This window comes from Ambystoma mexicanum, chromosome 4p, assembly GCF_040938575.1.
Source record: "Ambystoma mexicanum isolate Mex_15411 chromosome 4p, UKY_AmexF1_1, whole genome shotgun sequence".
Taxonomy (NCBI): domain Eukaryota; kingdom Metazoa; phylum Chordata; class Amphibia; order Caudata; family Ambystomatidae; genus Ambystoma; species Ambystoma mexicanum.
In genome coordinates, this window is record NC_090927.1 from 301,354,772 (window position 1) to 301,367,418 (window position 12,647).

General features: G+C 43.6%; 1 protein-coding gene across 7 annotated transcripts in view; it reads left to right on the forward strand.

Moving 5' to 3' along the window:
- The window catches only part of ITSN2 (intersectin 2), a 2,589,317-nt gene that overhangs the window by 1,116,363 nt on the left and 1,460,307 nt on the right, over positions 1-12,647 (forward strand). The window lies entirely within an intron of this gene.

The window sequence follows — 12,647 nt, forward strand, 5'->3', positions numbered from 1 at the left end:
ACCCCTTTCTCTAATCACGTCCAATGCTACCCCCCCTTTACGTAATCTATTCGCCACCTCCCTCAAAAACAGCCCCATCACCGGACATGCCCAAAACATTTGTAACATTCCTGCATCTGTCTCAGAACACCTTGGGCATTCCTGTGCCGCTGCCCCTGGGAGCCACTAGATCCGTTGAGGCGTCATGTATGCCCTGTGTGTGACACGATCTGTAAGAGTGCGTAACGTGACACGTTCTTTTGATAGCCCAGTATCCTTCCCCATTGTGCAATGGTCTTCCCATTTGTCCCTTATCTTTGAAGGGGGTCAGGCCCATTGGACAATAGGAGGTCATTTATCCTTGATATGGTGTGGCCACCCTCTGTTATATCATATAGCACATTTACTATCGAGTGCTTCTCCAATAATTCCCTGTATGCGGGCCACCTACACATAATCTCTCCCTTGATGGTGCCATATAGCATGTATTGGCCAGTGTGCATACCACAACAAATTGCATCTGCCCTGATATATAATATAGATCAAAATGCGGAATCCTAATACCCCCTTAAGCATGCGTCCTGTACAGCGATGACAGCGTTATTCTATTCAGCCCATTTTGTCAAAGTAAGCTTCTACATATACCCTCCAGAGCCCTAAAAAAGGGTCTGAATATATATAAAAGGTGCATTCACAAAACAGTGTAGTAGTCTAGACAACACCAGCATCTTTAACAAGTCCGCACTCCCCATCATAGCGAGGGGGAATTTGGCTCAGAACCTCATGGAGCCCTTAATGCCCTCTAGGGCATTTAGCGTAGTCTATGTTCGTCCGCTGGGTCATGGTACACGTTAATTCCCAAGTATCTGTACGTACACACCTTCCATTGCAAGGCTAGCACCAGCAGCACTCTTTGCTCTATCCTGCTCAGACCTCTATCGGGAATAGTGCTGATTTATCCATGTTAATGGTGATCCTTGATAGCTTTGCAAAAAGTGCTATGGTCTCCAATAGCAACTCCAGATTATCCTCTGGGTTCTGGATATATAGTAGTGTATCATCTGCATAAAGGGATATCAAGTGTCTGACCCCATCTATTTCGGTCAGAAAAAATGGCACTTCGAAAAGATCTGAGCGCAAAACAAGGACACAACATCCACAACTCAACAAGTTGCAAAGTAATTTAAAGAAGTTTCCACGCTTAAAGTATTCAAGATGTTTTTCAAGAGAAAAATGTATTCTTAATATAAAATTGTATATCATACAATGAAGATTACCCATGCGGATAGCGCAGGAAGTCTTGATTCTATTAAAGACACGGAGGCGAGCATTATGCTTATTCTTCTTTAATCTGCTTAACCACAGCATTTCAAATCTTCCATTTAATATAACTTTTTTCTTTTTTTTTTTTTTTTTTTTTTTATGAGCCCAACTGGCTTAAAAAATAACAAACAAACAAAAAACAACATGACTGGCTGAGTCAAATTCCTCCATGTCCCATGATCCTTATCCTGGCTAGTAGTCCTAGCCTCCATCCTGTGCACCAATGAGGGCTCCTTCCCTAGTATAAGACTCTGCCAGTCTAGGTCCATTCCTCTTCTTTTGGCTGACTTTCCACTTAACCTCACAACTGGTCAAACTTCTATTCCAGCCTGTACCCGACTGTTCCAGCTCTTCTACTCTGTCTTCTCTGATGCTCCCTGAAGTGAGCTGACTTCTCATTCTCGTGAAGATTTCTGCTCTTCTCCTAGCGGAAAGAGATCAACAGTGTAAGGGAGGGGAATTCGCTATTAACTCTAAATAGAAGTCACTAAACATTCATTTTTTTTTTTTTTTTTTTATAACAACTGGACAATCTACAAATCACCGAATTCCCAGAGGGTGGGATAATGCTCGCCTCCGTGTCTTTAATAGAATCAAGACTTCCTGCGCTATCCGCATGGGTAATCTTCATTCTATTACAAGACCGGAGGCGAGCATTATGCTTGTTCAAAGCTCTGAACGACCGCTGACGCAATATTCGTTACTGGCTTGAAATAGAAGGTCCTAAATACGGAGTCATTAGACCAGTCTGCTGCTTTCATGATCTCATGCAGCGGAACTCCAGCTGCAAAAGCTCTGGAAGCCATCGCTCCTCTAGTTGAATGGGCCCCAAACACTGAAATATCAATTCCTGCCAGTTCCATAACTTCTCTCACCCACCGAGCTATGGTAGCTGGCGCTACTGCCCTATAAGGTCTCCTGCGCGCTATAAGCAGCTGCTTTACCCCTGCGGGTCTCAGTTCTGCTGTCACTGACTCATACGCTTTTATGCATCTAGCTACGCAAAGCTTGCCGTTATCTGGAAAATAGGGATAGTTTATGACTCTAGAATTAGTCTTAGTACGCTGCGCAATATTAAAAGCCACCCCTTCGGGATAAAAAATCTTTCTGTCCACCTCCAGCGCTTTAACATCCGACACTCTTCGACAAGATACTAAACATAACAGCGTGGCTAGCTTCCCTGACAGCTGTTTATGCGATAGCAAATCGTTCCTAGGCCATTGATCGAAAAGGAGAAGTACTTTGTTAACATCCCAGAGTGATGAATACTTCGGAAGCGGCGGAATGGTCACTTTCACCCCTTTAAGTAGTCGCACGACACCCGGGTGCTCTCCCACAGGCGCTCCATCCACTAGATCATGACCTGCTGAAATCGCCGACCTATACACTCCTATCGTTCGGAAGGCCTTTCCCGCTAGGGTCAGAGACGCTAGGAAGTTTATAACCTGTACTATAGGAGCTGAAATGGGAGAAAAACCTTTCTCTCCGCACCACGATTCCCAAGCCTGCCAAGCGGAATTATAGCTCCTGATTGTGGACGGAGCCCATGAAACTCTGATAAGTTCTGTAGCCTGCTCTGAAAGGCCTGGCAAACACCATCTGCGCCTGAAATTCTGCAGACTAGAAGAACCAGGGACTGGTCCTGAATTAGCGGGTGAGGGGCTCCTATCGGATCTGCAAGGAGATCCAGCCTGTGAGAAACTCTCTGAGGGAAATCCGTAGAAAGTTCCATCAGAACTGGAAACCACGCTTGCGATCTCCATTCTGGTGTCACTATCACTAGCTCCGCCCTGTCCCTGCGCACCTTCGCTAGTGTCCTTGCCAGCATTGCGAATGGGGGAAACGCGTAATGTATGTGCCCTTTCCAGCTGTATAGGAACGCATCCGTCCCTATCGCTCCCGGGTCCAGTCTGCAGCTGAAATATCTTGTGAGCTGTGCATTCAGCCTCGATGCGAATAGATCTGTATGAAAAGGACCCCATCTCTGCTGAATTCTGTCGAACACCGACTTGTGGAGCTTCCAATCGCTGGAGTCCACTAGATATCGGGAGTTCCAGTCCGCTACAGAATTCCTCGCTCCCGGCAAGTATTCTGCTTTGACCACAATCTCCCTCTCCATGCAAGCGTGCCAAAAGTCTTTGGCCAGCTCGGCTAACATCTTGGACTTCGTTCCGCCCAGTTTGTTGATGTACCTCACCGCTGATATGTTGTCCATCCTTAAGAGGATGCAACACTGTGCTTTGTCCTTGGTGAAGGCTTTGACTGCAAAGGAACCCGCTAGAAGTTCCAGGCAGTTGATGTGCAGTTTTAACTCCTCCTGCGACCACTTCCCTCCTGTCTCCGTGAGACCACATCTGGCTCCCCAACCTGATCTGCTGGCGTCTGATTCTATGGTCATCTCTGGCATATCTCCGAAGATTGCCCGGCCGTTCCAGGCCTCCATATTGTGGAGCCACCAGCGTAGCTCTGTCCTGCTGTCCTTGTCTAGGGCCACTAATCGATGATATTTCCATCCTTTCTGCAAATATTTGATTTTGAGCCTCTGCAGGGCTCGATAATGGAGGGGGCCTGGGAATATCGCCTGAATAGACGCTGCTAGGAGGCCCACTATCCTGGCCAGACTGCGGAGTGATATCACTGTCTTCCTCAGAGCTGACCTCAACTCCTTCTTGATCGCCCTTATTTTGCTTGGAGGGAGTTCTAAAGTGGCCTTTCTGGTATCTATAGAAAATCCTAGAAACTCCAGCTTCCTGGAGGGCTTTAGAGATGATTTTTCCATACTGACGAGGAACCCCAGATCCGAAATCAGTGAGGTAGCCCACTGCACCTGACTCAGCAGTCTGTCGCTGTCCTCTGCCATAAATAGGATATCGTCTAGATAGATGATCATCCGGATACCCTGATCTCTTAGTACGGCCGCTAGAGGCCTCAGAAGCTTGGTGAAGGCCCAGGGAGCTGACGCTAGGCCGAACGGCAGGGACTTGAATTGCCATATCTGGCCTCTCCAGCTGAATTGCAAGAATTGCCTGAAATGCGCCGCTATGGGAATGGTTAGATAGGCATCTTTCAGGTCTATACGCGCTAACCAGTCGTTCTTTCGCAGAAGATCTGCTAACAGATGGATTCCTTCCATCTTGAAGTGTCTGTATATCAGCCAGCTGTTCAACTCTTTCAGATTGATCACTGGCCGCACCTTGCCTTTGCGGTGCACCAAAAACATGTTGCTCAAGAAAACTGCGGATTGGTTCTGAGCCTTCTCTATCGCCTGCTTGTCCGCTAGCGCCTGAATCTCTAGGTCTAATAAGCGCCTTTCTGCCTGCGACGAATGAATGCGCCGAGGAGGAGCTGACTGCTGGGGAGTGCTCACGAACTCTAGGTGGAAACCCTGCGCTGTCTGCAACACCCACGCGTCTGACGAAAGCTCTTGCCACTTGCGCATGAAAAGCGAGGTTCTCCCCCCTACTGGAGGATATGTCGCTGCTAGCTCTCTCACCTGAGTTATTGCCGTGTTGCCTGGGGTATCCTCTTCCTCGGCGACCTCTGAATCCCCTACTCCTATTGGGGAAGAAGACGTCTTGCTGACGAGACTCCCAATACTGGGCTCTCGGGCCCTGAGGTCTTCTATTGGAACCATAGCGGCCGGTCGATCGACCCCTGAAGCGACCAGCCCCTGCAAAAACACGACCGGGAAAGACTCTGCGAATCGAAGCTTGCGCCTTCTCTAGCGCTGTATAAGTGCCTACGAATTTGTTCATTTCTCTGACGAACATGTCGCCAAATAGGAGTCCCTGAGCGGTCTCGCCCGCTTCATATGACGCTAGATCTCCTAGTTTATTGTCTATCTTCAATAACATGGACCTCCTTCTCTCGGCCGAAATGGCGCAGTTAGCATTCCCTAACAGGCAGACTGCCCTTTGGGCCCAAGCCGCTAAGAGGACCGGATCGACTGGTTCTCCTGTGTCCTTGGATCTCTCTGCTAGATCCATTATCTTGGCAATTGGACCCGAGAGATCTAGTATCTTATCTTGGCAGGATCGCCATGCTCTATCCATTCCTCGCCTGGCGTCCTTGCTGGCCTTCGTAATAAATGTGAGCATTTTTTGGTCCAGCTCCGGTGTTTCTGCCACTTTACCAGCTAGATCCGGTCTGGGACACTCCGCTCTGAGTCTATATCTTACTTCCTTATCTAAAGGCTTCCTCAATTTTTGAGACATGTAAGCCGCAACTCTTGGTGAAGGGGACCATTCTGAGGACCTGGGGTGCCTGATCAAGTCTGGTTCAAACATATCCGAGGTGTCCTCCTCTCGGAGATCCTCGTCTTGAGGGTCTTCCACTAAGCTGGCTTTCGCTTTTGGCTCCCGCACTCCCTCTTTATCGAGGCCAAAGTCATCCTCTTCCTGCCCTTCCTGTCCCGACTCTTCCGAGGATGATGGAGCCTCCCCTGAATTATCAGCCCCTGGGGTAGGGGGTACGAGGCTGGGCACCGCTGATGCTTTTGCCAAGAAGGCTCTCTTAAGTCTATTGAAGGCATCAGCCGCCTCTTGGGGCGCTGGTGAAGTCCCCGTGATATTGCCCGGGGGGGTAGAAGAGATCTTTCTCTTCCGGGCGGTAGAACTCCCCCTAGTGTAGTCTTGCAGAGGCTGCGACGTGGAAGTACCCTCACCTGGATCATCATATGTGCCAGCTCTGGTGCCCAACAATTCTTCCAGGGCCATGAGTCTGTCCTGAATGGGCTGCACCCCCTGTGCAACTGCTTTGACCAGGGAATCACCCAGAACCTTTTTAAAGCTCAGGGATAGGTCCATGCCTTCTTGTATGTCTGCCTCCTGGTCATGATACTGCACCCAGTATTCCTCGGGTCTGTCTGAAGCCATGGCTACCTCCCTCAGAAGGGGGGGGGGGGGGAGGATACTTGCTGGGAGTACTGCAGCCACAGGCTTGCGCTCTGTAAGTTGGCCTGCTTTAAATCAGCTGAGCTAGGCCGCGCGTCCCTCCTTGTAGAAAGGGGAATTCCCTTTTTTTTTTTTTTTTTTTTTTTCTCGCAGCCTCTAAATGAGGAGGAACGCCGTACTTTCCTGGGCGCTCTCAGCGCGAAACGTCTGACTTCGATCGGAGCTTCCGCGTATGCGTAGCTCCGATCTGACACCGCGCATGCGCGCCTCTTCAGGTGCGTCGCTGCGATCGTGCCTCCCCCGGGCCTCGTATATCTGCGTGGACGTGTGCGCACCAATCCAAGGATAGATATACTAATAATCCTACTCTATAATAGTAACGCGACCCCCGCCCCTAGCGCGAGCAAGGTCGCCCGCGGGGCGCGTACCGAAAACGAACCGCCAGTGCAGCGACGGACTGTATTACGCACCTCGCGCTTCGCTTCTTTTCACGCTTACATTGCGAAACTACGCGCGCTAAGTGCTACAACTGAAATCTCGCATGCACATTATACAAGAGTAACATGAAGGGACTTAGCTGTAGTAAAGCAGCAAAAAAGAAGAGGAATGGACCTAGACTGGCAGAGTCTTATACTAGGGAAGGAGCCCTCATTGGTGCACAGGATGGAGGCTAGGACTACTAGCCAGGATAAGGATCATGGGACATGGAGGAATTTGACTCAGCCAGTCATGTTGTTTTTTGTTTGTTTGTTATTTTTTAAGCCAGTTGGGCTCATAAAAAAAAAAAAAAAAAAAAGAAAAAAGTTATATTAAATGGAAGATTTGAAATGCTGTGGTTAAGCAGATTAAAGAAGAATAAGCATAATGCTCGCCTCCGGTCTTGTAATAGAATCTCCATTCAAAGGTATTTAGTTGTACATTACATATAAATTAAACAAGAACATTTTGCTTGTGGTGATCTCTCATCTATGCAGCTCAATTTCTTTAAATCTAATGACAAGAATTTCTAACAATGTGCAGTAAACGAAGTACAATAACCAAAGGTTTTCCATTAGGTTTCAAAATGTTAAATTCATAAGTTTCTATTAAACGATATTCTGATGACAAGGAATTGCATTTCTAGGTAGATGTTAGATTTCCTATCTTCTACTACGCGTTTTGGGCGTGAGCCCATCTTCAGGTATTGATCAGGATATTCTTTCTGCAATATTAATATGAATAATAAGTGAAGTTTAGTAAGTGGGACTAGTGTTCAATGCTAATTAAAGTAGAGTGTTAGTAATTGGGATTACTATACTAACCTGAGGCAAAAACTCGTGTAAGGACCAACGGTTTCTTTAGAAATCAACTCGGAGTGAATGCAAATTCTGAAAATAAATATAAAATATAACTTTAACTTAAGTGATCAACTGTAGCCAGTTATATCAAATCTCAAATGTATTATTCAAGTCCCCGCGGCTTTGGTCCGCTGCGGGACAAGTCGCTTTTGAGGCTTTTGGTCCCGCTAACAATCCAAAGCATAACGGGGACATGGTAAAATTGGCAAAATAATGTTGTTAACTCACCCACACGGTGGATGTCGAGTTATGTCCCCCGAAGGACAAATTCACTTGTCATTCGTAAACTGGTGTAACTTGATATTATTAAATCTTAAGTCTTTTAACTCTCTATAAATGGTATCAAAATTGCATAAATTGGAACTTGTGCGAAATTCAGTGTTCATGAGTTATTAACCACAAGTTTAAGAACCCGTAATAGCGCATTGCGGCGTGATTCCGTTATAGTAATGACAAAATGGACATAGCTGACTCCATGAATACGTTATGCCAATTAAAAAGTAATGGACCTATACAGATGTCAATCAATTGTCATAATTACATTACAGTTGTACATGGTACATTACTGGAGAAGAGGTGTTATATGTTATTCTCAGCATAGCTCAGTAGTGTCCATTTTAAATTCAAGTATAATCGTCCTATTTCTATGGAAAAAGTAGTTGCACATCTAAACTCCTTTGTTATGAGTCACCTTTAGTACATTCAGCTGACCTGAATTTCTCCAGTTATTAACATGCAAGAAAACAGGGAGAAGGGATCTTCCCAACGGTTAAAGGAGAAGGCTGAAAATACTTTAATAGACTGATTGGTATGATATTAGACCCTAATTTGTCTCGGGGCAGCGTGACAAGTAGACTGTTACCTTCATGTATGTTTGTTCGAGTTATAGATAACAATGTAAATCCCAATCCAAGTTCATACCTCTTAAATACATTGAGTCCAATCTATCAATCCAGAATTCTTCTCTCTGTTGTAGTAACTTCTGAAGGTTGCCACTGCATCTCGGTAGTTGAACACTTTCAAGGACGATAAACTGTAATTGAGCCACTGTGTGTTGGAATTCATTAAAATGTTGGGCTAAAGGGGATTTTGTAGATTTTTGCCGCACGTTCGATTTATGTTCACACCATCTTTGTTTAACTTTTCTGCCTGTATGGCCAACGTAATATAGCCCACAAGGACATTTGATGCCATAAATAACGTTATTTGAATCGCATGTAGAGGTGTGCCTTAGAGGGATCTTATTACCTTTGTGTGGAAGACTCATGTAGTTTCCTTTGATGACATTGTTGCAACAGTTGCAGTTGTGCACGTAAGTGTGCCTTTATTTACTGTTGATTCAATCCTTTTGTGGCTAAAGTCCGATTTAATCAGGTGATCATGTAGAGACCTGCTCTTGTTGTAGGCAAACAGGGGTGGTGTTGGAAAGAGATTCGCCAATTTAGTTTCCCAATTCTTTTGCACATTTTTTTTAATTTGGCTACACTGTTGGGAGTATGTTGTAACATAGACTAAATCGTTATCTTTCCTTTTCACACTTGGTTGTAATGACTCCAGTCTAGTTACATTTTTAACTTTGTCAATGTCTCTCTGGATTTTACCAGGATCGTAGCCTCTTGCCAGGAACCTCTTTGTGAGTTTGTTAGCCTTTCTTTCGTATTCACTTTCTTCAGATACAATTCTTCGATACCTCATCGGTTGACTCAAGGGTATACTCTCAATGGTATTTCTCGGATGAAAACTAGATGCCAACAGTAGGCTATTCCTGTCCGTTATTTTGTAAAGGCAGTCGTTTCCAGTTTGTCTTTTTTGTGGTAAATTAAAACATCAAGGAATTCAAGAGACGTTCTACTTGTTTTGTACATAAACTTATTCCTTGGAGCAAGTGAATCTATATAGTTAAACAATCCTTGTAGTTCTACTTCTGATCCAGTCCATCTACCAAATAAGTCTTCGATGAATCTGACAAACATTTAGGTTGTTCTTCCAAGTCGGGTGGTTGATTACTTTTTTCTTTTAAGTAGGACATATAAATGTTGGCGTAACTTGGGGCCATGGCGGCCCCCATTAATCTCCCCGAGATTAGAATATAATATTTATCCTCAAACATGAAAAAATTATTATTCAGAACTATGGTAAGTAACTTTAAGATGAAGAGACTGTCACTCTTTAATGGGTCTTTTGAATTCAGGAGTGCCCATTCCATTGCTTGCAAGCCAGATTGGTGCGTAATGTTAGTATATAAACTAGTCACATACATTGAAAACAAAATATCTGTCTCTGGATTATAGTTGATGGTTTCCAATTTCATCAAAAAATGAAAGTGTCCTTGATATAAGTTGTAGGCCTCTGTGCCAAGGGTTGTATGATCTTATCGATGTATTGGGTTAAGGGCTCCAAGAGACTGTTTGTAGCTGCAATTATGGATCGACCTGGTAGATCCTGTAAATTCTTGTGTATCTTTGGTAAAAATATATATGACTGGCATTATAGGGTGTAAATTTGTTAAAAATGCCTTGGTCTTCTAGGTGATGAATTATTCGGTTTCCACCTCATCTAATGTCTTCCTGATGATTGATCTGACTTGTTCAGTTGGGTCAGCTGGTACATCCATGTAGGTGTCTTTGTCTGATAATTGTCTCTTTACCTCTCTTTTGTATTTGATTGTATCCAAAATTACAAGGGTGCCCCCTTTGTCTGCCGGTTTAATAACAAGTCCGGATTCTGCCATAATTCATCAAGTACTTGTTTTTCTCTCACACTTAAGTTCGTTCACTGTCTTTTCCTATAATTCAGTTTTTAAAAATCTTTTAGAACTGATTTTTGAAATGCTTCAAGTATAGAATTCTGTACCGGTGGTAAAAAGGTACTCTTAGATTTCATTTCCAAGAAGTTCGACTGATTTCTGTTCTCAGTAATTTCTATGGTGTCAAAGAATACTTTTAATTTCATTTTCCTCATCAATTTGAAGAAATCTATTTTCTCTTTCAGTAAGGTACTGGTATGGTGTGGTACGAAACTCAGTCCTTTTTGTAATGTGAGTTGCTCCAACTTACTCAATTTATATTTCAAGATATTTATCACTAGGTCTTCTTGGGTGGTACATTGACTTTTCTTTGAGGATTTCTTCTTTTGGCTTCTTTGGACCTTATTCTGTCTAAAAGAGTAATTAGTGGGAGGTATATTCACCAAATTTGTTGAATTGCCTTGGTTTCTGACTTGATTCTCTGGGATCCTTGTTAATTTCCTGGGGCTGCTCGACTAGTTCTTGTGGTGCTTCAAATTCTGAACTACAGGCTTCAGATGTCGTAGGGGTAGTGTTGGAAATTTGTTTATTCCTATTGTAAGGTTGTTTATTGACATTCAAATTGTCTTGTTGTGGTAGTATTCTTTCCAAGAGTACACAATGTCCAATTTGTAATCAAGAGTATCTCGCCTGAAATTGCGAATTTTCTTAGTTTCAATACCTGCCTTGCAGTCCTCCAATTTGTTATTGACTTCCTCTAAGAACTGTTAGTTCCTCCTTACTTAACAATTTTGTTAGTGCCTTCTTGGTGGATTCTATGTCGGTCTCAATCGAAGTCAAAGATTTCAAAAGCTCTTCAATTGTAAGAATAATCAGATCAAGCGAACACTTGTTCAAAATGAGTCACCATCTTTTAATAAACTCAGGATTTTCTTTGCATAGCGTTGGCTCCAGATCTATTCTCAAGTCCCTAGGTATTCTTTGAGATCGGTAGCATTGTGACTTGGTTGTCGAATGTGGTCATTGGTTGATTTCTCTTTGTAAAAGTCTCTCAAGTTGAAAAATGAGTTCCTCAGGTTTTGCAGTAGATCCCAAATCTTTCTCTGTGGTTTTAATTAGTTTTAAGAGGCGATTAGCTTCTTCCTCTGTAAATGCGAGTGTCTCGGCTCTAGCCCAATGCATCGATAAGATCATACAACCCATGGCACAGAGAGCTACAACTTATATCAAGGACACTAATCATTTTTTGATGAAATTGAAAACATCATCTATAATCCGGAGACAGATATTTTGTTTTCAATGTATGTGACTAGTTTATATACTGACGTTACGGACCAATCCGGCTTGGAAGCAATGGAATGGGCACTCCTGAATTCACAAGACCCATTAAAGAGTGACAGCCTCTTTATCTTAAAGTTACTTAACATAGTTCTGAATGATACTTTTTTCATGTTTGAGGATAAATATTATATTCAAATGTCAGGGACATCAATGGGGGCCGCCATGGCCCCAAGTTAAGCCAACATTCATATGTCCTACTTAGAAGAAACAAAAGTAATCAACCACCCGATTTGGAAGAACAACCTAACCTTTTTTGTCAGATTCATCGACGACCCATTTGGTATATGGACTGGATCAGAAGCAGAACTACAGGGATTTTTTGAATATATGGATTCACTTGCTCCAAGGTTTAAGTTTACGTAAGAAACAAGTAGAATGTCTCTTGAATTCCTTGATGTTTTAATTTACCACAAAGAAGACAAATTGGAAACGACTGTCTTTACAAAAAAACTGACATGAATAGCCTACTGCTGGCATCTAGTTTTCATCCGAGGAATAGCATTGAGAGTATACCCTTGAGTCATCTGATGTGGTATCGAAGAATTGTATCTGAAGAAAGTGAATACGAAAGAAAGGCTAACAAACTCACAAAGAGGTTCTTGGCAAGAGGCTACAATCCTGGTAAAATCCAGAGAGACATTGACAAAGTTAAAAATGTAACTAGACTGGAGTCATTACAAGCAAGTGTGAAAAGGAAAGATGACAATTTAGTCTGTTACAACATACTCCCAACAGAGTAGCCAAATTAAGAAAATTGTGAGAAAGAATTGGGAAACTCTGTCACTGGATCCCAAATTGGCGAATCTCTTTCCAACACCACCCCTGCTGGCCTACAACAAGAGCAGGTCTCTACGTGATCATCTGATTAAATCGGACTTTAGCCACAAAAGGATTGAATCAACGGTATATAATGGCAAACTTCCATGCCACACTGGAACTGTTGCAACAATGTCATCAAAGGCAACTACATGAGTCATCCACACAAAGGTAATAAGATCCCTCTAAGGCATACCTCTACATGCGATTCAA